The 25,137-nt window shown below is 40.3% G+C and overlaps 1 protein-coding gene and 1 non-coding gene across 2 annotated transcripts in view; one reads left to right on the top strand and one right to left on the bottom strand.

Moving 5' to 3' along the window:
• LOC143437247 (uncharacterized) overlaps positions 1-25,137 on the top strand; it is a 51,993-nt gene that overhangs the window by 11,799 nt on the left and 15,057 nt on the right. The gene's annotated exons all lie outside the window — the stretch shown is intronic.
• LOC143437406 (5S ribosomal RNA) lies at positions 8,814-8,932 on the bottom strand. Its single transcript, XR_013106897.1, has one exon. It is a non-coding gene; the product is annotated as a 5S ribosomal RNA (ribosomal RNA).

Raw genomic sequence — 25,137 nt, 5'->3', positions numbered from 1 at the left:
AGTGAGCTTAGATAATATATAAAATATGTATATGCACACACACATATACAATACACACACATGATGTATGTGCAGATGCAGGAGACAAGAGCATTAGTTCCCTTGAATTGGAGTGACAGGCAATTGTGAGCTGTCCAATGTGAGTGCTGAACCCTTGGGACTTCTGGAGGAGCAGCAAGTGCTCTAACTGCTGAGCCATCTCCCCAACTGCCTTATCTTCTTGTGCCTTTGGGGCTGATTACTGAGGAATGGGCAATTTACCAATGACTATAGGGCTGAAAAAAAAGCGTTCCTCTCTCAGCAACTAGCAACTATCTATAGATCCTCAAATAGGGGCAGGTCGTTGTGAGCTCCTCCTATTGCTTTTTCCCCCTAGCATGTTTGTTTTGTGCTTTGCATGTGCCTGGTACTGACAGAGGTCAAAAGAGGGCATTAGATTCCCTGGCACTGGAGTTACAGACAATTGTCAGCTACCATGTGGGTGTTTGAGCTGATCTCAGTGCCTCTGCAAGTGCTCTAACTGCTGAGCCATCTCTCCAATCCCCTTCAGATATTTTAAATATTTAAATCTTGGGAATCTGAACACTGTTGTAGCACACACCTGAAGCAGGGGCATCATGAGTTTGAGACCAACCTGGAGTTACATAATGAGCCCTAATTCTACATAATAGTGTAAGAAGTTGAACACTCTATTTAAACTTTACTAAATTAGTTGTATATCTTCTAATGTTAGAAAAACATTGACATGGTATTTACTCACTGATAAGCAATGTTAGCCCAAAAGCTTGAAATAGCCAAGATTCAACTAACTGACCACATAAAGCTCATGAAGAAGGAAGACCAAGTGTGGATGCCTCGGTCCTTCTTGGAAGGAGTGACAGAATGCTCAAGAGAGCAAATAAGGTGACAAAGTGTGGGAAAGTCAAGGTGGGGCCATTGGGAGACCACTCTACCTTGATATCCATCCCATGTGCAGTCACCAAAGATAGACATCAATATGGATGTTAGGAAGTGCATTCTGACAGGAGCCTGATGCAGCTGTCTCCTGGAAGGTCTGCCAGAGTCTGACATATCCAGAGGCGGATGCTCACAGCTACCCATTGATCTGATCATGGGTTCCCATTGAAGAAGTTACAGGACTGAAGGAGCTGAAAGTGTTTGTGGCCCCATGAGGAGAGCAACAGTGCCAGCCAACCAGAGCTCCCCAGAGTCTAAACCACCAGCCTGGGAGCACAAAGGGAGGCACCCATCACTTTAGCTGAATACCTAGGGGAGGATGGCCTTGTCAGGCATAGGTGGGAGAGGAGATCCCTGGTTCCATGAAGGCTGATCGGTGAGGAATTCGAGGGTGGGGAGGGGGAAGTTGAAGATAGGTGGGGGCACACCCTTGTGGAGGCAGGAGGGGAGATATGATAGGGGGTTCCTCGGTAGTGGGGGGAATAAGGTGGGATAAAATCTGAAATGTATTTTAAAGAAATAAAAATAAATAAAGAAAGAAAGAAATAGATAAATAAATAAAAGAAAAACATTGATTCAATTGTCTAGGCATCTGATAATGTCACTGGGTTTATAACATGGTATAATTTTGTTATTAGCCACAGTCTTATTTTGGAAAACTTACCATGTGAATATCTATCAACAGAAATCATTGGAAGGGAAACATCAAAGTAGTGTATCCTCTAATCCCAACCACACAGGTCACTGGTGGGGTGATGGTATGCCAATTCAAGATCAACCTAAGCAGCTTACAAAACCCCACAGGGAAGGAATATTTATCATTGTTTCAACTCTCTTGTGGTGCTGTTAGCATGAAACCCAGCCTCACTTGTAGAAATTACATAGCAAGCAAGTTACTACAGCTACCTCCTTATTGAGCCTCTTCATCCCCAAAGGAAATAACAGCAAATCTGACAAGCATCTTTTACAGTACTGCCATTATCTATGTGACCTCACAGTCTGTTAATAATGACAAGTAAATTGTAGATTTATAGGAAATGTCTGTTAAGTCACTTACTAATGAACTTTAAACAGTTCTTATCAATGAAATCCTTAGAGGGAAATAGTCAGTATGGAGCATTAAACTGTGGAATACACATTTATAGTCAGCAGCATTTCTGAGATAAGTTCCTTACCTAGTATCCATGGAGAGAAGCAATACTCTATTCCAACCCCTGCTGTTACTGATATTAGCAGCAATCAAAACTTTGATTACTAATCCCTCATTACTTCCTCTCAAACTGCTCAGTTTTTATATTTTAAAGCTTTAGGACTGTTGTCCAGCTGGGAGACCTGATGGCAGTACCTCCTCAGCCATCTGGCTCAGGGCAGAAGGTACCTAATACAGACTACAGAACAAAAAGTCACACATAAGTCAGGGCAGACTAGTATGAGACATTAAACAAGAAACAGGTAAAGAAGACATGAGGACAGCCTGAATGGCAGCAAAAATATAAACAGTATGAAGAGTTTTAACTTTTTTGAAATCCTATTTTTGCTGAATAAATATCTGCCTTTTGCTTTCTAAAACAGAAAGTAAATTAGTAAATTGTTTCTAATTCCAAATTAAATACTATTGGCTCAAGGAATCAGAAGCTTTATGTTTGTTTTTGTGTCCTTACTTGTTCTTGCATTGAGTCTCTTTTAAAAACATATTTTGGGGGCTAGAGAGGTGGCTTCAGTGGTGAACAGAACTGGCTGCTCTTCCAAAAGACCTAGATTCAGTTTTCAGGATCCACATAGTGACTCACAACCATTTGTAACTCCAGTTCCAGTATATCTAACACCTTCTTCTGATCTTCATAGTCACATGGTACACATACATACATGTAGGCAAAGCACTCATACATATAAAACAAATCTACAAACCCATAACCACAACCAACCCATGTGAGAAAACAACTACCAACAACAAACCAATCCTTCCCCTGCCTCTCAGGCCTTGGCATTTCTATACCCTCAGAAAAGTTCCCAGTTTTCCAAACATCATACAACTGAAGAAGGAGACAGAAGGCTCAGAAGATGTGAAAGCACACCATTTTTAAGCTTCATTTGTTATTTTTAGTTCAGGATGCTTCAGAGTTCAAAGAGAAAGTTTCTCTTTCTTGAAGAAACATATTTAAAACCACATATAATGGCTTTTAGTTGAGCCAAGTGCCTCGCTTCCTTTACCACACACAGAATTATTAGATCCTCCTTAAAATTGACTTCAGAGCTTTTTTGAGGAGGCCTGAGGAGCCCAAGACCTCTGATGAAATACTTTGTACAAAAGAGCCTGCGTGCTTTTTCATTATTTCCACAACAGCAGTGTGTGTGCAATTTTTTTGCAACCTACTTTTAATAAGCATTCAACCTCTCCTCCAGCCCGCCACCCAGCAGAGGTAGTGGAAGACAAAATTTACTAGGATATAGGGAAAGAGGACCTGTTCAGGGAATGATCTTGATTTTTTTGTCAGCAGTTCAGTACAGTAGCAAACAGCAAACAAAGTGCAGCAGGGGCTTCACAGGCGAGAAAAGCAGGAGCATAGTGGAAACCTTGTGGCAGTGGCTGTGCGGACTCAGGAACTCCTGCTCAGGCTGCAACAATGCTCCCTGGCTCTGATGCACAGCAGCTTATCCTGCTGGCTGGAGACCTGGCTCTCCCACTGCCTGCCTTGCCTGGTTACAAGAGGAGGGACAACTATGCCCAAGCTGAGCCAGCAGGAGAAAAGTGCCTGTGGAGGACCTGCAGGGACAAACTCAGTCAACCTCATTAGAGCAAAGGGTCCAAAGTGTTTTCTTCCTGCAAGTGTGGCACCCCGAGCCCATTTGCTTTCATTCTGTGACTTAATTTGAATGGCTTGTATTTCCCGTCATAATTTTTTTAGTTTTTTCTCTCTGTTTGTCTTCTTTCTTTCTTTCTTTCTTTCTTTCTTTCTTTCTTTCTTTTGTTCTTTCTTTCTTTCTTTCTTTCTTTCCTTCTTTCTTTCTCTCTTTCTTTCCTTATTTCTTTCTTTCAACTAAGCTAAAGAACCAGCAACTTGATATTTTTAACCTAATATTTATTGTGGCTTGTGTCATGCATACTTGCACATTAATTTTTTTTATTAAATGTGTCACACTTTAATAAGATACATTAGTTTAGCTCAATCTGTGATCTGGGGTCTTTCAAGGCAGGTTAATGTCGGGCGAGGGAGAGGGGATCACCTCCAACTCCTGAAGCTTGTGCTTCAAAGTTAAAATGCTTATTAATTTCCAAAGTTTTGTCAGTGTATGTGCATGTGTCTGTGCAATATGTGCCACAATTTTCAGTTCTTTGTTTCTACCATGGGTTCCAGGGGTTGAACTCAGGTAATCATACTAGTCCAGCAAGTTCTTTTACCTGCTGAGTACCTTGCTGCTATTGCACAAGTGTGTGTGTGTGTGTGTGAGAGAGAGAGAGAGAGAGAGAGAGAGAGAGAGAGAGAGAGAGACAGAGAGAGAGAGAGACAGAGAGACAGAGAGAGACAGAGAGAGACAGAGAGAGAGACAGAGAGAGAGCATGCACACACATGTGTAATTTTCATATATGTATTTACTGTATATCAGGCCTATTTCTGCCTCTCAAAGCATTATCCATCCTTTTCTCACCTCTTCTCACCATTTCTTTTCATCTCTCAGGACAGTTTTACTTTGTTCATGTCATAGAGACATTCATATATTTATACATCTGTATAAAATGGAGGAATACATACATACACATACACTGAGTGAGACAAACTTAAAAGTAAAAAATAAATACATGCAGTCTTTTTGTTCAGTAATCAGTATTCATTAGCATATGCTTTTCTTTAATTTTTTATAAAATTTATATATAAAATTAATGGGCAATCACCTTGAAATATTTCCGTAATGCTGATAATAGCTTTCTTGATGATATCCTTGGGGTTTTCTTCAATCTTACTATACTATCTGCAGATAAAAATGGGTTACTGTGCCTTTTTTTATTCTTATACTTTATAAGTATCAACAAAAGCCTTCAGTAGAGTATTGTACGATAGACTATGGCCCAATGTCAACTTTTAATTCCTAGTAGTGACAGGTCTTAAAATATCAATCATATTTCTCCATTCTGACCACAGCAGAATGCTGTCTATAAGGGTGAGCTCCACATAGGAGGTTCAGTGCTCACACTCAACAAATAGAGAAACAGAAGAATGGTGTTGTTCCGACCCCTGCTGGCCATAGGTAGTTATATACTTTTCCTTAAGAAATGGAAATATGGATACCAAGTATGGGGTGCCACCTTGTGGAAGTAAGAAGTTAGTGCACCTGACCTGTGTCTTCCCACTGTTGCCTTCAAGTCCAAGAGTTGGAGGAGACCTGAATCACCCTCACCACAAGCACTCCTCTCTCAAAAGAAACCCGGCCTCAGTTTTAAGGAAATGGACACTTGATTTCTAGTGAGAACTGTGTGCAACCCTCAATCTGGAAAAAGTTCAAAGGAATTTCAGCCTCATGAAAATGCTGAAGGCACGGAATGCCATTAAACAATTCAGGTCGGTGTCTTCTGTCTAGTCCAATGGAAGAAAGCCTCGAAATACCCAGGTAAAAATTCTTAACCTATAAGTCATGTCAGATGTCGTGAATCATCTAAGCTAATAGCATGTTTTATAAAATGTCACAGTAGGCACTTAATTGTTTGTGGTTGTAGAACATGAAGAAAGTGCCTGTCATGGTGGTGGCCCACTGTTAGTTCAAGAGCCCAAGCAGGAGGGCAGAAGCAGGTAAATGTCAGGAAGTAGAACATCCTAGTTTACATACAGAGTTCCAGGCTAAACACACAGAGAAACAAACCTTCCATTACCAAATGCAATTTTCAGTAATTGACACCAAAATGACCATGTTATTGCAGATGTGTGTCCATTCTGAGTGCAAAAATGTAAGATCAAACTTTATCATGCCAACATTTATGAAAAAATAAACTGGAGACACCAGGCAGACTAGAACAGCAGTAATGGTGCTGGAGAGATAGCTCAGCAGTTAAGAGTACTGGCAGCTGTACCAGAGGTCCTGAGTTCAATACCCAGGAAGCACATGGCAGCTCACAACCATCTACAGTGAGACCTGGCACCCTCTTCTGGCCTGCATGCATGCATGCAGACAGGATGCTGTATATGTAATAAATCCTAAATAAAATAAAATAGGGCTAAAGAGATGGCTTGGTGACTGCTCTTGCAGAGGTCCTGAGTCCCAGAAGTCACATGGTGGCTCACAACCATTTTTAATGAGATCTGATGTCCTCTTCTGGTGTGTCTGAGACAGCTACCGTGTACTCACATACATAAAATATGTAAACAATTGAAAAATAAGTAAAGTAAAAATAGATTTGGAGAGCTATGTGTATCTAACTTAGAAAGTACAACTACTGCTATCCTACATAGATATCCAGGGTGGGTACTACAGTGTCCTTCTCTCTCTGATAGTCTACCTCTTCAATAGCTGAGATCAGTCTCACTTATAAAATAACTTCAAGTCAGTTATATATTAACAGTGTCATTTAAGCCTAGAATGAATAACATGTTTAAGGACTTCATAGTGATTTTTAGTTAGTATGTAGCTTTTGGCAAGAAGTGCTATTTCTCTTCCTACTTTGCATTTTTTAAGATAGGATGTCTTGTGTGTTGGAGAGATGAATCAGCTGTTGAGACTGCTGACTGACTCCTTGTTCAGAGGTACTGTGTTTGATTTCCTGCAACCTTAGGGTGGCTTACCACCATCTGTAATGGGATCTGTCCTGGTGTGTATGAAAACAGTTATAGTATCCTCATAAAAGTGAAAAAAATAAGTCTCTAAAAAAAAGAAAGTGTTGCTTCTCTATCCAACCAGCAGACATGAACAAGTTCTTCAACGCAGTTTATTCAGGATCCTTTACCATCCTCTCTCTCTAGAAGCCCCTCTCCTCCAGCCCCTTAACGGCCGTCCTTTTATGCACCTGCCATGTGGACTGGACATGCCTCATTGGTGAACGTTAAACAGCCTGATTCTGTGTGGCAGCAAGTCTGCACAATAGTTCTGCAGTCATGGCTCTGTTAGGGGAAGGCAGGCAGCTCACAAACTACCAAGAAGTGGTGCTTGAGACTTTGCAGGCACCATTCAACATTGAAGCAGCTCCTCACAGGGAAGATCCAGTGAGGACTGGTGCACATGAATATCACAGACTTACTATATGAACAAAACTAACATTGAGGACACAGGGACCAATCTACATTTTTACCCAAAGTTTTGAAGGCAATCTTTCTCATCACTATGCCTAGCTGTGAAGAGGCATTTCATGGTTGTGGTGAGCAACTTTGTTTATCACTTCCCATGAGTCAGTTCTTTCTATGTAAATGAGAACATTTCTGTAATATCTGGTTACAGTTAATTCTGATTGGCTCTGTGATTCTGACATCTTTGTTGCTCCAGTTTTCTAGTCTCTGAGTGTTTTGCCTGTTGATTCGGTGCTTATTGAGTGAGGACAATGTCCAACCTTTTTTTTTTTGTTTGTTTTTTGTTTTTTTTGAGACAGGGTTTCTATGTGTAGCCCTGGCTGTCCTGGAACTCACTCTGTAGACCAGGCTGGCCTCGAACTCAGAAATCCGCCTGCCTCTGCCTCCCAAGTGCTGGGATTAAAGGCATGTGCCACCACTGCCCGGCTGACAGTGTCCAATCTTAATAACATCTTCTGGTCCCGGAGTAGTAAACTCTTTCAAAGTAACTTAGAATGTTAAGAGATAGAGACCACGTTGTGTACTAGAAATAGGATAGGGTTCAAAGAGATAGCACTGTACCCAGAACTGTATGTTTACATGTATCATATTTTTGAAACTAGACCATAAAATTTAATTATACATCCTCATGTTACTATTTCAAGAAAAGATTCAGACCCATATTATCAGTTTATATTTATTCTACCTGTGTAGATATAAGAATTAAATATATTTTTGTCCTTTCATATCAATTTTTAAGTTTATTTTCATTAGGAACAAAATGAATTAGGGTCAAGTTAACAAATTTAATTTACTTGTAATTCATTTGCTATTAAGTACATGATGTAAATAACAAACCATGTCTCATGTGTATATTCTACATGTAATTAATAAAAAGTCAATTTTAATAAGCCATGAATTTGTGTCTATTGGTTGTCTGGGATTCCTGTTTCAGAATTTTCATTGTCAAGTGAAAACTTCACATAGAAATCTTTAATAAGTATATTTTCAGGTAGGGAAGAAAGTAAACCAGACATGTCTAGAGCAGAAGAGTACTGAAGAGCATTTTATCTCAGAGGAAAATTAACTGCAGCAATAGCTGACAGTGAGACCCTGCATAGGGTAGCATAAATGTCCTTTGCTGGCAGCAGGCTGTGTAGCTCTTGGCAACTTATCCTTTGATTATCTGTAGGGTTATTTGAATATCAAAGTCTTTGCTTCTTTTGTTAGTATGCTAGTTTTGGAGGCAAATGGCTGGAAAAACTTTTAGGTTCTTTTGAGAAGCCTTTCTATAAGTAAGAGAGAAGCTCTCAGAATAAGAATAAAACAAACCATTAAGATATAAAATGAATACCTTGTAGGCCTGATATTTCTTCTTTGTGTAATAGGGATAATATTGACACAGTGGGAGCATCAAGAATAATGGTGGTCACCTTAACCTTAACCCTGAGCCTAACCATATCCTAACCCTCACCTTTGATTTTCCTAACCTCCTAAACCTAATTCTAAAATCCCTTATCCTAATCCTAACCATGACTGTCTAATCCCCTAATCCTAAATCAAATCCTGCTTGCTATGGGACATATTTCTTTCTTTTTTTTTTTTTAAAGCCTACAGCACCCGGTATTCCCAGGCGGTCTCCCATCCAAGTACTAACCAGGCCCGACCCTGCTTAGCTTCCGAGATCAGACGAGATCGGGCGAATTCAGGGTGGTATGGCCATAGACTGGGACATATTTCTTAATTACAACTTTTGAAGTGAGAAACCCTCTATTAATCTTGCTCTTTTGAGATGTTCAGATCCACCTTTAATCTGGGCAACAGATTCTTTTGACAACCTACATATATATAAGACATTGAACAGGGTGGTGTTTTGTTTTTTGTACTTGCTCTATTTTTGACAAAACAAAAGTGTTTTGTTTGTTTATTTGCTTTTTAAAACTGGTATTAGTAAGTACTTAATTCTTCAGAATTGTGGTATACACTGAAAGTCAGGTGTAATATCCTGCTGCATCAAATCAACCATCCCTTGATTTTTCTAATTTACTTTGTCTAAAAGCCTTTATTGGGACATTCTATTAAATAACATTTTTGTATACAAATATTCATTCTCTCTATGATTTGAGCTTTGTTTGTCTAGAGAACCTGTACTAATCCAACTGTTGTTTTTCTTCACTTTGCCACTGATGAAGATGTGCTGACTACCAATAATGCCCAACTGTATTTCCCTTAGGATTCTGGATTTTCTCCAGGGTTGATTGATACCTGTCATCTGGTGAAAGGAAGCTGCAGTTTCCCTGAGCCCAGCAGGAAGCCACAAAACTAGACTCTTGTTTACCAAAATTTCTCTTTAATGTTAATGATGTTAGCATTCTGTCTAAAACTCCACCCCTCAGTTATCTGGTGACAGCCAGGTATGCTCGTCCCCATAGTTACCTCTCTTTAAGGACAGATGGAATGGATTCTATTGCTGTTTGGGAAGCTGTGGGGGAAGGGGATGGCTCAGCAGGCTCATGCCTTCTGCTGAGATATTTTTGCCCTGGAGGGACCATGCCTCATGCTGAGACAGCTCTTCCCCAGTAGCAACCAGCCACAAGACAATATAGGAGCCAGGGCGGTGGTGGTGCACACCTTTAATCTCAGCACTTGGGAGGCAGAGGCAGGTGGATTTCTGAGTTCGAGGCCAGCCTGGTCTACAAAGTGAGTTCCAGGACAGCCAGGACTACACAGAGAAACCCTGTCTTGAAAAACCAAAAAAAAGACATTATAGTATAGAATATAGTTTATTCAGGACATGGGGAGGGGGGTTAAGAGGGTAGTAGAGGCAGGAAAAAACAGAGAGGGGAAGAGAGTAGAGAAGTAGAGGCCAGGCATGAGCATGTGGAGAGAGGGAGGGGGTAAGGGAGGAGCCTAAGAGGGCCAGAGTAAGAGAGATCAAGAGATCAAAAGAGAGGAAGTAGCAAGCAGCCACTTTTACAGGGGGTCAGTCCTACCCAGCTATTGCCAGGTAACTGTGGGGAGGAGCATACCTGGTTGTTGCCATGTAACTGGTGTGGAGTTTAGACAGAATGCTAAGAAATAACCAGGGTATCCTTCCTCTTGTGGTTCAGATTGATACCTCCACTGCACCTTGAGTAATGGGCTATGGAAGCTATTCACCTTGATTACAGGAAGAAGAAGGCAAGTGCTGTGAGGAAAGCTCAGGTAAGGTCTGGAGTCAGGTCCTGGTAAGTGCAGGATCATTGCTCTCACAGGGGAGGAGCAGGCACCTGAACAGCCAGAGCTGGAATCCTGGGTTCTCCCCCAGGGCTGGGTGGGGTGAGATTCCTCTTTGAAGACAGAAACAAATGCTAATGGAGTACAAACCCCTCCTGAGCTCTGGAAAAGGTCTGACCCTGGTCTGGAAGCACACTTTAACCTTGAGGAGTGGTAAGACTGGCCAATTGAGGCTTCCAGGCAGACCTGCCAATCAGACAAGGAGGCATGTTCTTCCGGGTGCCATTTTGCAAGTTCACTGTCCCTGTGCAGGCTTGAATGGTCATCTGTGTCCTGCTCTGAGCTCTGCTGTGGATGCTGTGTGAAGACCTCAGGGAAGCTCTGAAATCTCATCATGGTGAGCACAGGATCACTGCCCACAATGGGTAGGGGCAGGTGGCTGAGTAGTGGGAGCTGGGGTGCTGGGTCCTCTCTGGGGCTGCATGGGAAGCATCAGCCAGATGTGACCATCTGTGAGGTCCCTGGTGATGCCCCTCACGTGTTAGATCAGGAGGTGACTTCTGAGTAATGTCACTATCATGGCTGATTCTGAATCTGCATAAAACATTTGGACCAGTTTCTTTCTTTCCTTTTTTTTTTTTTTTTTGGTTTTTTGGAGAGAGTGTTTCTCTGTGTAGTCCCGGCTGTCCTAGAACTCACTCTATAGACCAGGCTGGCCTCGAACTCAGAAATCTGCTTGTCTCTCTGTCTGAAGTGCTGGCATTAAAGGCATGTGCCACCATTGCCCAGCTGGACCAGTTGCTTTTTTTTAGAAACAAGGGTGGTTTCTCTGACTCTGCAGCACATGTGTCCAAACCCTTTTGTCTTTTATACATTAGGAAGACAGGCATAGCTGGGAAGTGGTGGTTCACACCTTTAATCCCAGCACTTGGGAATCAGAGGCAGGCAGATTTCTGAGTTTGAGGCCAGCCTGGTCTACAGAGTGAGTTCCAGGACAGCCAGGGCTACACAGAGAAACCCTGTTTCAAAAAATAAAACAAAAAAAAAAAACCCCTGTTTTGAATGAAGACAGGCATAAATCTAACAGATCTGCTTTCATACATTACTTGTTTTTGTTTTGTTTAGTTTTTGTTAATCTTTTTCTCTTGCAGTTTTTTATATTGCTTTATTTTTTACATTTAGTGTTTGATTATTATGTGGTAAAGGGACTTTTTTTTTCTCCAATCTGTTGGGTGTTTTGCATGCTTCTTGTACATTAACAGGCATCTTTGGTTTAAGAAAAGTTTCCTTTATGATTTCATTGAAAATATTTTCTAGATCTTTGGTCTGATATTCTTCTTCCTCTATTCCAGTAATCTGTAGTTTTCTCTTCTCATATGTTGCAGAATTCCTGGTTGTTTACTGCCAGAAAACTTTTAGTATCCACATTTTTTGACCAATGTATCTGTTTTGTTTTATGCATCTTTAATGTTTGAGACTCTCTCTTCCTTTCCTGTTCCCTGGGTGAACCTTGTCTCTGTAGTTGTCAGTGCACAGACAATTTCAATGCTCTGCTCTCAGGGACTTAGCAACTGCTTAAGTCATTCCCTGCCTCCATTACCTGCTGCTGTTGTCAGGTGTGCTTTATATACATGGACCACCAGCTACACAGCTCTCTCTGTTTGTTCCCTGTCTCTGTTCTCTGCACATGCCCTTCTCTATTCTCTTTGTCTACTCTCAGGTCTCTCTCTCTGCTCCCTGTCTGTCTGCCTGTCTGCAGGTCCTCTTGTGCATCTCTATCCCTTCCTCGAAACAACCTCTTTTGTACCATATCTGTTGCATTTTTTAATTTCTCAGGACCTGCTGTCATAGGATAGCTTGGATTTCTTGGTGACAAATGTTCCTGATTGTTATTTATTATATTCCTATGGTGCTGTCTAGGCCTCTGGGTTTGAAGTGATTATTGATTTAGGTAATGATTTTTGGATTTGTCTTGTTTTGGTGGGAGTTTGGCTCCTTGGTTACTGTTTAATGTATGGATTTGCAGAGAGCATTGGCTGAGTGTGGCCTCTTTTACTGACCTGTTTGTTATGTTCAAGAGGGAACATTGCTTGCTAATGTTGAAAGCTGGGAGAAGAGGTTTGCAGGAAGAGATGATCTTAGTAATCTACAAGGAGACTTTGTCATTAGCACGGTTAGCCTGCTTCTGTTGTTTAGTACAGTAAAATTGTGAAAATTGCACTCAGGATAACAAATATTGTGGTAGGTATATAGAAAGATTATCTTGTGTCTTTTCAGGCATGGCATGTAGGTGAACAGGAACTGTCTGTGCAAGTGGGGACTATGATACAGGGGTGAGGCAGGAAAGGCAAGGCAAGTGGGGATGGTCTGCAGTATCTTTAGGAGGCATGCACATTTTTTGAGATTGCACAAAGTCCACTTGAGCAGACATCCTATGACAAGGCCCACTTATCAACAGCAAGTAAAGGTACAACAGCAGGGTTTCAGTACATATAGATAACAAATAAACCTTAAAGAGAAAAAAAAAACTTAGCCTACCCATGATAGTTGTCAGATGGTTTTGACCCTTTGTTTGATTCCTGCAAATTTTGCCAGACATGCTGTTTCTAAAAAATTGCTGACCTGTATGTTAATGCCCCAAGCTTCCTGTAACTACAATTCATATCCAGCAACCCTAGACTCAGTCTCTCTGTTTGGACCTGATGTGAGATTGACTGTGGAGAATCCTTGTTACTGAGCTCATAGTACAGACCTTTGTGTATTTGCATTGCAATAGGTTCTTGGTGGTCTTTGGGGTGCCAGTGATTTGGGAACAACATCTTGGTGCATGGACTGGAATCCTGAAACCTGTTGTGGTAAATCTCTCGCCCATTGGTAGTCCATAGAAGAAAAGACACAAGTCAATAAGTATCAAATGAATGCTGCATGCCTAGATTGGGCAGATTTACCATTAAACTACACTATTCCCCGGCTATGAGAGCTCTTAACAACTTGCGGTTTCCTAGGTCTTCTTCCTCTTCTCTCTCTCCACCAACTGCCTTCTGCTTCGACCAACTCCCAACTTCCTCACTTCTCCTCCAACAGCCCCTGGTCTCTTCTTTTCCTCCTCTGGCTCCTCCCACTCCTCTTCTACTGCCCAATCACTGGCTGTAGCTTTTATTTAACAAATTTGATTGGACAGAAGATTTACAAGATTCACTCCTCCTTCGCAGCCCCTCCCAGGAGTGGAGTTACCATGACAACAAGAGGCTAGGGCTATCTACCACATTTCCCCCTTTTTGTCCAATAATAATTTTTTTTTCTTTTCACATATTAATTGAACACTAACTATATTACCATGTTGTGATTGTTAAAGTACAAGATAAAGCTAACACCCAGTCCATCATTTTTGTTAACTAAATAGAACCTTTGCCATCTCTCTCAATTAAAAAACTTAGTTCTGAACCTGGCTTATGTCCTGTCTTCAAAATGAATAGCATCTGAAAATGATCTTCTCAAAGTAAATAGCCTGGGTTGGCTGTGAGATTATAAATCTTCAACCCCCATCAGAAATCCAGGATGACTAGTTAATTAAAGATATGGGAAGCACAAAGCATGGCTTCTAAAACTCAGCCAATTTAAATAGACTACTGAACATCTAGACAGTTCCTTATTTCAAAACGTTGGAGCATCTGGTCTTCAGCCTTCTGGCCCAGAAATCATCTGACAGACCTAGTAATGCAGAATTACTAAGGGCTGATTACTCTGTCTTAGCAGATATAATCAGTCGACTATTCTGCAAGTGTTTCTTTTTTGCACACTATTTCGTCTGTAGATTAAAAGAGGCAATTCTTGCCTAGTGGCTGTCATACCACAACTGGTGTAACTCCAAAGATGCTCAATTTCTTCTTAGAATCCAAGACTGGGAAGCTGTCAGGATCAGATAGGTCTCCAATAAAATAAATGTTTATATCAGAATGTTTGTAATGTCAATTCTATGGATTTCTGATGTTTTTGAAAATCAACTATGTAAGGCAATCTGAACAGTTGTCTGTAATTTCCAGTAATTTTTTTTTATTAAAAAGGACTGGGTCTAAGCCTTGTATTTCTAAATAAGATATATAAGTACAATGCCTACATGAGCGTAATATATTAATCCCACTTTTGTATTAATAAGAAACTGATGCCAGTGAAAACCCTAAAATTGTATAAAATAAATTCCATATCAATGTAAGAGATTATAATTTCAACCTTGTAACTATCATAAAGATTTCTTACCAATGTAAGATATACCTATTTTTTTAAACTGGGTCTAACTTTTGTATTTCTAAATGAGTTATACAGGCACAATGCCTATATAAAAGTATTAATCCCACTTAATTTCTGAGATTTAGCTCTCTAATTCCCTTCCTGTCTGAAGCTACATTTGTAAAGTATTCCTTAAATTACAACACATGTATAATTTACAAAGTAACCAGAACCATCCACCCCAACATAAGGAACTGGGGCGATGATCTCCTTTTGTCTGCTTCCAGCTGAATTGGGGTGAAGAATTCCCATCTGGGGGCCCAAAGGGAAACAGGAAAATTGGCTTAGTCAAAGGAGAGCTACCTGGCATCATTTGCCTTGAAGTCACTGTGTACTGAGAAAGTTCATAGCAAAGCTGACATCATAACTGTTACAGTCAGAAAGGCTGGACAGGCAAGCCAGCTGTTCTGGAAAAGTTCTGGAAGCAAGTCCTTAAAGGAAGCGGCTTCGATGCAGTTGCAGTAGAATCAAGCACGAAGCTGGAATAGGAGGTCCTAGAGACTCAGAATCCCTGAGAATAAATCATGCTAGGGCTGAGTTTCTCTTCTTTCATCCTGTAACATATAAAACTTAAAAGCAACAGGTAGTTTTATAAAAACATTCACGTGGAACATGTAGGGCACACAGCTTTGTCAATGAAGATCAATAAAGAAAGGCCACTGCCCTCTTCAGGTTAGTTTGGTTACTTAATCAAACTATATATAACTTATATACATGCCCTCATAAAGGATGGCATGTATTAAGTCATGAGAAATTATTACCCAATTAAATGTTCTTGGCTTTGTATTGACATTTTAGTCCCAGCCAGTTAAGTCCATATAAGAGACATAACACCATATATACATCACCGATTTGGTTGGTTGAGTTAGTCTCCCTTTTCTTCTGTGTCGACTAGTGCTTCAGGGGGTCTCCCTCTGTCATTTCTGATATTTATCATTTTGGAAGGAACCCACAGCTTTTCTTTTCCTGTGGAAACATAAACATAACCTCTTCCTCAGCATAATACATTTCCCACTTTCCATTCTGACGTCATAATATCCCTAATATAAACAGGTTGATGTAGTTCAGAAGTTTTTTCCACAATCCAATGTCTCTCAGCAGCTGTGGAGTTTTGTTCATTAGCATTTTAAAAATTTAGAGTTAATAAAGCACTATGTAATCTATCGTTGGGGGTTCTTATTGATCCCTTTTGCCTACTAAGCATCTCCTTTAGAGTTCGATTGGATCTCTCCACAACTGCTGGTCCCGTAGGGTTATGTGATATGCCTGTAACATGTTTTATATTATAATATGTAAAAAACTTCTCCATCTTATTAGAGGTATATGCTGGACCATTGTCTGTTTTAATTTGTATGGGTATTCCCATAATGGCCATGACTTCTAACAAATGTGTAATTACAGAATCAGTCTTTTCTGATGCTAATGCAGTTGCCCATTGAAATCCTGAATATGTGTCTATAGTATGGTGCACATATTTCAGTTTACCAAACTCTGTAAAATGAAAGACATCCATTTGCCAAATGTCATTTCTTTGAGTACGCTTAGGGTTAGTTCCTGTAGGCAATGGAGTTTGGTTATATAATGAGCAAGTAGGGCATTGCCTCACAATTTCCTTGGCTTGTTGCCAAGTAATAGAGAACCCTTTCTTTAAACCTTTGCTATTAACATGATGTTTTTTATGAAATTCTGAAGCCTCTAGCACGCTTCCTATCAATAGCTGGTCGATATCATTATTACCTTGTGCTAGAGGACCTGGCAGACCTGTATGGGATCTTATGTGTGTTATATATATGGGGTTGCTTCTATTTCTAATAATTTGTTGTAGTTGAAAAAATAATGAGGTCAATTCAGAATTATCTTGAATAAGTTCAGCAGTCTCTATGTGTAAAACAACCCTTTTGGCATATTGAGAGTCAGTTACTATATTAATGGATTCTTAAAAATCTGACAATACCATGATTATTGCGTATAATTCAGATTTTTGAACTGACTTATAGGGACTCTCAGCCACCTTACTTATGTCTTCTGATTTATATCCTGCCTTTCTTGATTTACTAGCATCAGTGTAAAATGTAGGGGCTCCAGATATCAGAGTTCCTTTTAAAATACGACGGATAATCCAATTAGTTCTTTTTATGAACTGAAGCCGCTTGCTTTTAGGATATTTGTTGGTAATCTCTCCCAAAAAGTTACTACATGCTCTTTGCCAATGTTCATCTTGTGCCCATAACGAGGTAATTTCTGCATTAGTAAAAGGTACAATTTCAGCCAGGTCCATTCCAACTAATTGTCTAAGTCTCATTTTTCCTTTCAGTATTAATTCAGAAACCTTCTCAACGTAGGTTTTTAACTTTTTACTCTGTTTATGAGCTAAAAATATCCACTCTAGGATATAATCTTCTCTCTGCATAAGAATTCCAGTAGGAGAGTGAGTAGAAGGTAAAATAACTAAGATGCAGGCCATTTTTGGATCAATACGATCTAGATGTGTATCCTGCAGTTTTCTTTCTACCAAGGCTAACTCCTTCTCAACATCAGGAGTCAATTTCCTAGGACTATGTAAATCTTTATCACCTTGTAAGGTTTGAAATAAATTACTTAGTTCTTGAGTGGTCAAGCCAATTGCTGGTCGCAGCCAGTTTATATCTCCAAGTAGCTTCTGAAAATCATTTAGGGTTCTTAATTTGTTTCTTCTAATTTGTACCTTTTGTGGCTTAACCGTTTGTAGACTTATCTTATACCCTAGATAATTAATAGAATCTCCTCTTTGTATTTTTAGGGGCTATTTGCAATCCCCAGCAAGGCAAAATTTTCTTTACTTCATCAAACATTTTTTCCAAGATATTAATATCTGAATCAGCCAACAAAATATCATCCATATAATGATAAATAATTGATTTGGGAAACCTTTTGCGAATTATCTCCCATGGCTTTTGTACAAAGTATTGACACAAGGTAGGACTATTTACCATTCTTTGTGGTAAGACTTTCCAATGATATCTCTTTACTGGGCAACCTTTATTAAAGGTAGGTACTGAGAAAGCAAACCTTTCCCTATCACATTCATGTAGAGGAATTGTGAAGAAACAATCTTTCAGATCAATCACTATAATGGGCCAATCCTTAGGCAACAAGGAAGGCAATGGGATACCAGGCTTCAAAGAACCCATAGGCTGAATAATCTTATTAATTGCTCTGAGATCTGTCAACATCCTCCATTTGCCAGATTTCTTTTTAATGACAAATACTGGAGAATTCCAAGGACTGATAGACTCTTCAATATGCTGAGCCTCCAGTTGTTCCTGGACCAGCCGTTCTAATACCTGTAATTTTTCTTTTGTCATAGACCACTGCTCAATCCAAATGGGTTGATTAGACAACTACTTTAGTGATAATGTTGTTGGTGTCTTGGTAGCAATGGCTCTTTGGGGTAGAGCTAAATTGTCGGCCTCTACCATATGTTGTTTATGAACAGCTTGGACAGTGTGAGACTGCCTTAAATAACGTTTCTTAACAAATTTTAAATTTTTATTAGGAGCCTGATGAATTTCACGATTAAACATTGACACTGAGGGGATATTAATCTGGGTTTTCCACTGTTGTAATAGATCTCTTCCTCATAAGTAAATGGCTATATCAGCCACGTATGGCCTCAATTTTCCTAGCTGACCTTCTGGTCCTATGCATTTAAGCCATCTGGTGCTTTGTTTTATTTTGCATAAAGTTCCAAGTCCTTGAAACTGGATGTCTACTTCATGAAGTAGCCAACTTTCAGGACAAGAATTTGGAGAAATAACAGTGACATCTGCTGCAGTGTCAACCATCCCCTCAATCTCAATATTATTCACTAGTATTCTTAGTTTTGGTCTTTTATCTTCTATAGAAGTTTGCCAAAATATTTGCTTTTGACTCCCTGTGAGGCCTTCTGAATTGTCTATAAAACCTTCCTCAGCCTTATCTGGTCTTACAAAATTTGTTTTTGAAGCAGTGACATTTAATTTTCCTGGGAAAGAAAACTCTTTTTGTCTGGCATTGGGGCCTGCAAGAGCCCCCCCTGGATGTTTTTTGGCAGGGTATTGCCCCATTTGTCTGTTGTTGCTCTACATTCTCTGGTCAGATGTCGGCCTTTGCCACATCTTTGACAAATTCCAGAAAGCTTAGGCCCCCATTTCGTATTATTTTGATTTGTCCTATAGTCATTTCTGAGATGACCCCATTTACCACAATTAAAACATGTGAAATCTTGGGTCATCTCTAGGTTTCTAGTTGCAGTTTTTCCTATTACTGACATATCAGCTGAGTGAGATCCAGCATCAGCTGTGTATCTAATCCATTCATCTATTGATGCTGACCTTGCCCTCAGTGGTCTGATTACTTCCTTGCACTCAGCAGTTGCATTTTCAAAGGCTAAAGACTCAATTATAGCCTTTCTTGCTACTGAATCTGATATACTCCTTTCGACAGCTGAGGTTAGCCTTTGTAAAAAGTCAGGGAAGGTTTCTTTTGGCCCTTGTATGACTGGAGTAAATGGTTCAAGTCTCTTCCCGGATTCTGCAACTTTGTCCCAGGCATTTAAGGCTGACAATCTACACAATGCCAGAGTTTCTTCATCATATACAGCCTGCACCTCTATTTCAGCAAAACGACCTTCACCAAGCAGTTGGTCTATGGAAATCTCTCTTCCTCTGGCTCTATTTTGTCGTGCTATCTCCCTTGCCTCATCTCTCCACCATGCAACCCATTGTAAATTTGAAGCAGGTTCTAACATAGCTCTTGCCATATCTTTCCAGTCTTGGGGGATTATTCTATTTTTAATAGCCCAAGAAGTCAGAATTTGTTTAACAAATGGTGAGTGCATACCAAAATTAGTGACACTCTCCTTAAATTTTCACAGATCTAACACATCCACAGGTTGCCATTCAAATTTCTCATAACCCTGTGGGTAAACAATGTTTGGAGGTCTTTGTTGTTCCGTAACCGGATAGACCAAGGTGTGTTTTCTAATAACTCTTGGCTGACTTTCTCTATTTACTTCTGTCTTAACCTCAGTATTTTTCTCAGCTGAAAATTTAAATTCCTCCCTTAAGGTTTGTATACATGCTTCATATGTTTTTTTTATATTGTAATTGTTTCCATTCCTCATTATTTTCTATCTGTTTCTCCATCTGATCTGTGAGCTGTTGTATGCTCTCTGTTTGATCATCTTTTCTAGCTCCTGTCTCCCAGTTTCATTTTCATCTTTCTGTCTCTTATTCTCATCTATAATTTCTTGTGTCTTCAATTCATTATTTTCTATGTTTCTCCATCTGATCTATTAACTGCTCTATCTTCTGTTCAATTATCCCTTTAATATCCTGTCTCCCACTTTCATTTTCATCTTTTTGTTCCTGTAACTTCTGTTCTAAGCCCTGCTTCCATTCCTCATTATTTTCTATCTGTTTCTCCATCTGATTTGTGAGCTGTTGTATGCTCTGTTCGATGATCATCTTTTCTAGCTCCTGTAACTTCTGTTCTAAGTCCTGCTTCCATTCCTCATTATTTTCTATCTGTTTACAAATACAGGTACATCTCTATCCTGTACCAAAAGTTCTATTGTTTTTTGTAATCTCTTTTTCAAGGCAAAGAATTTTTTATCTAGAGCTTTGTCTTTTGAGAAGACATAGTATATCAAAAAAATAAATATAGCAATACTGATAAATAATAAAGTGTTCCCTAAGTTGATTTCTGTCAAACCATTTGAAATATCATCATATAAAGCCCAAAAGATATCCATTGTTTTTGGCATCTTTAGGTATCAAAATATGGTTTTTTATATTAAAAAATTATCTGGTTTGGAGCCCTCAATTCACTGTTTCTACCTGAAAACTACCTCGCAGGCAGTTGTGTTCTAGGATCACCAGTCCCTCCTTAAAATTTGTTACTATAACCTTTCTTATTTATCTGTTTGGCTCTCTTGACTCAGAGCAGCCTGCAATTTACTCCTCGCAACCTTAAAACCTTTTACATCTATTTATCTGTGTCTATTCACCTTTTTTTAATTTAATTTAAATGGCCTACTGGTCTGGCTATAATAACTTTTGTTTCACTGTTGAATTTTCGGAAGACCCTTCTTTCAGTTTTCACAGGGCAGCGAGCAAGCCCAGCTGTAAGCTGAGTGCTGCTTCTGACCTTGGCCGTTGGGGAAGTTTTTGTACTTTGTAACCTTTCTTTTGTTCTTTCATCTCAAGTTAGTTGAGTTCTAAATAATACGTTAGGCGCCAATTTGTTGCGGTAAATCTCTCACCCATTGGTAGTCCATAGAAGAAAAGACACAAGTCAATAAGTATCAAATGAATACTGCATGCCTAGATTTTTTTCCAAATGAATGCTGCATGCCTAGATTGGGCAGATTTACCATTAAACTACACTATTCCCCGGCTATGAGAGCTCTTAACAACTTGCGGTTTCCTAGGTCTTCTTTGTCTTCTCTCCACCAACTGCACTCTGCTTCGGCCAACTCCCAACTCCCTCGCTTCTCCTCCAACGGCCCCTGGTCTCTTCTTTTCCTCCTCTGGCTCCTCCCACTCCTCTTCTACTGCCCAATCACTGGCTGTAGCCTTTATTTAACAAATTTGATTGGACAGAAGGTTTACAAGATTCACTCCTTCGCAGCCCCTCCCAGGAGTGGAGTTACCATGACAACAAGAGGCTAGGGCTAGCCACCACAGAAACCCTCAGGAATCCCAACTGAAGGCTGATGTGTCATTGTTGTTCTTTGTGTCAGTGGATTATCTGTCAGCTTTGTGTCTGTCTGCCTTGGTTTATGGATTTTTCTTGATTATTTGTAGAGAGAGATGACTAAAGTGAATGTGGAAGCACAGTGTAGTGGGTGCCCTGGAGAGTTGAAGCCACAAAGGGCTTGGAAGAAGTTTCAGAACCTGGTGTAGGGGATGGTGTGCCTATGGTCTTAATTTCTGGGAAGGTTAGAGCAGACTTGGAACCCTGCTGCAGGGCTCACAGCTACCTTCCTATCTTCATTTTCTCCTCTCTACAAGTGAAGGAATCTGCTGGGTAGCCTTTACCACCCCATTGTGGCTATTTTGTGTGTGGCACTTTGATATTCTCTCACTGAGGAAATCAGACAGACTCCATCCTAATTGATTTAGTTACTCATCCCACACCTTGGGTTAAATCCTTCTTAACAACAGGACCTAGACCCATTGACTAGTCCATGACAGAGAGCTCTTTGAGACAGCATCCAGGGCAAAATCAGGCTCTGCCTACCTTGTTTTGCAGGATAGAAAGACAAAGACCTCATTTCCCACCCCCTGAACTACTCTCTGCCGAGTTCATATGTGACTCTGTAGTTTTGAACTTGGAGTTGTCATGAGATGGAAGGTCATTCTTCATCGATTCTAACAAATTTAGCAGATCTTCCTTGGGTCAGAGATCCTGTCCTTTTGTGGTGATCATTTCTGGGCCTGTGAGACAATCTGCTTTTCTGTCCACCTTCCAGCTGTTTTAGCCTCGTCTTTGGTAGCAATGGCCTGGAAACCCAGAGTTAAAGATGCCTCACTCCAGGTCAGCACATCCTCTGAGGTCCCCATTCCAGTGTATTCTTCCCTGCTCTGAGCCAGGTGCCCTCCCTATTTTGTCCTTGCTCAGCCAAAACTCCAGGTCCCTCGTGTGGTGGCAGGAGCTTTTGTATTGATATGGTTAGCTCATTGTTTTTGAATGTAACAACTTCCTCATTTATTATTGTATCTGTGTCATACTTGTTTACAGTTCTCAGCATTTCAGATCTACAGTCATCTGAAGGAACCTCAATTGAGGGCGAGTCCTCATCAGGATGGCTGGTTGCTATGTCTGTGAGAGATATTGTTGATGATTGATTAGGAAGACTCTTCTATGCCAGGCAGTGATGGCGCACACCTTTAATCCCAGCACTTGGGAGGCAGAGGCAGGTGGATTTCTGAGTTTGTGGCCAGCCTGGTCTACAGAGTGAGTTCCAGGATAGCCAGGGCTACATAGAGAAACCCTGTCTAAAAAAAAAACAAAAAAAGGAAGACTCTTCCACTAAGGGTGGCAATATCCCTAAGCAAGTGGTCCTGGGCTGGATGAGAGAGCAGGCTGAGCTTGAGTCAGTGACCAAGCAAGAGAACAAGCCAGGAGATAGTGTTTGTCCATGCATTTTGCCTTCAGTTTCTAATCTAAGCTTTCAAAATGATGTGCTGTGATCTGACAGAATCATGTACAACAACCACTTATTACCTGAGAGGCTTTTGCTTAGAGGATTCAATCACAGCAGCAGAGTAGCAAGTTAGAACAACAACATGGCATCAAATGGTTATTTTGCTGCTGGACAGAATCTATGTTGTAGATTGTATTCTTGTGGAAAAGAACAAATTTTGGGTATAAAGGTTTTTGGATTGGTTGGTGTCTTTAACTCTCCACTGGGGGGTCCTGCCTGACTGCAGATGTGGCCTCTTCAGCATCCATATCTTACTGCCATGCATCTCAGCTAAGGTCAACTCCATAGTCTCCTTGTCACCATCCATTTCATGGTCTCTGGCACATAATAAATATACCCCCTTCTCCCAGCCAGCTGCAGATTTTGATTCATTTTCTTCCTCTGGCCCTCTCTTGTCTCTCACCACACCTGTTGCTGGTTCTACCCGATTTCCCCTTCTTATCTGCTCTCCCATCCAGTTATCTCTCTTCCATCTGCCTCCTATGATGTTATACTCCCCCTTCTGAGTGATATTCAACTGTGCTCATTTGGGCCTTCTTTCTTGTTTAGTTTCTTTGTGTCTATGGAGTATAGTGTAGGTTTCCTATATTTTATGATTACTATTCACTTGTAAGTGAGTACATGCATGCATATGCTTTTAGGTCTGGGTTACCCGAATCCAGATGGTAGTTTCTAGCTGTATCCATTTGCCTGAAAATTCTTGATGTCCTTGTATTTTATAGCTGAATAATGTTTCATTTTGTAAGTGAACCACATTTTCTATATTCATATTTTAGTTAAGGGGCATCTGGATTCTTTTCAGTTTCAAGTTGTTATGATTAAAATGGCTATGAACTTAGTGGAGACACTGCTCTAGGTCACCTGCCTCTACAGAGTCCCTCCTGTATCTTCTGTTTGTCCTTTGAGAGGGTGTGGGCCCCTGGGTATCCATGATGGTGTATCAAGTCTCTATTGGGTTAGGTGGATTTTCTCCGCTGAGGCCAGATGTGGCAGCCAAGTTAAGGGAACAGATTACAATGATAGACAGCAGCTTTAGGGACAGCTCCTGCTACAGTTGTTGGAGGACCATCATGAAGACTGAGCTGCACATTTGCTACTCATGGGCCAGGGTCCTTTGTCCAGCCTGTGTGTGTTATTGTGTGTGGCTCAGTCTCTGAATGTCCCCAAGGATCAAGGTTAGTTGCGTTTGTTGTTCTTCCTGTGGAGTTCCTATCCTCTTCAGGACCCTCAATCCTTTCCCCATCTCTTCCATCAGAGTTACCAAGGTCTATGCAATGTTTAACTGTGGATCTCTGCTTCTGCTGCAGTCAGCTGCTGGGTGGAGCATCTCAATGGACAATTATGCAAGGCTCCTGTGTGGGAGCATCATAGAGTATCCTTAATAATGTCATGGATTCAAGCTTGTCCATGTTTGTCTCCAATTGAATGGGTTTTCATTGTGCACTCCTTCAGTCTCTGCTCCAGCATTTCTTTTAGACAGGATAAATTTTGTTCTGGGTGTCTCCAGTGTTGTGGTTGAATCTGATCTTTCAGCTTTCTTCTCATGCTCCCATACATTCCCCATTTGGACTCTGTTCCTCAATAATATAAGATACTGTGCACACATTTGCTGTTCAATGCTATGCTATTTTGCAAACCTTGTGGTTTTATATTTTTAACTTTATTCATTCTGTTTTTGTTTTTCTAGACCAAAATTTTTCAGTGTAGCCCTTTCTGTCTTGATTGTAGATATAGAAACCACAGAAGCCCCCTGACATGTTTTTGTTCAATAAGCACATGATTTTGTGCTGATCTTCATCCACATATTTAATTTTGAAATTCAGCCTAATATATAGATTATATTCTGTTTCTCCAGATGGCTTATGCTCCTGTCATCAATATTACCATATACTTCAGATTCATTGAATTGCAGGTGTATGATTTTCTGCCTAACTCTTATATTCCTTGTGAAATTTTTGAATAAATAAGTGTATTATGTTTGTGTGCATGAATATGGATATCATCTGTGCCTCACCTTTACTGTTGTCAGATGGCCTCAGAACTCCTAATCATGAGGAAATGGAGAGGTATTGGTCCACATGTGTATACTAGAAATTGACCACCATTATGTGGAAGACCAGCAAGATCTTTCAACTCCTGAGCTATATCTCCTGAACTACATTCTTTATTTTTGGTCGACATACTGCCAGGCGGTGGTGG

The sequence above is a fragment of the Arvicanthis niloticus genome, chromosome Y (assembly GCF_011762505.2).
Source record: "Arvicanthis niloticus isolate mArvNil1 chromosome Y, mArvNil1.pat.X, whole genome shotgun sequence".
In the NCBI taxonomy this organism is placed as follows: Eukaryota; Metazoa; Chordata; class Mammalia; order Rodentia; family Muridae; genus Arvicanthis; species Arvicanthis niloticus.
Note: the sequence above shows the minus strand (reverse complement) of the source record. Positions and strands in the feature narration are given on the sequence as shown.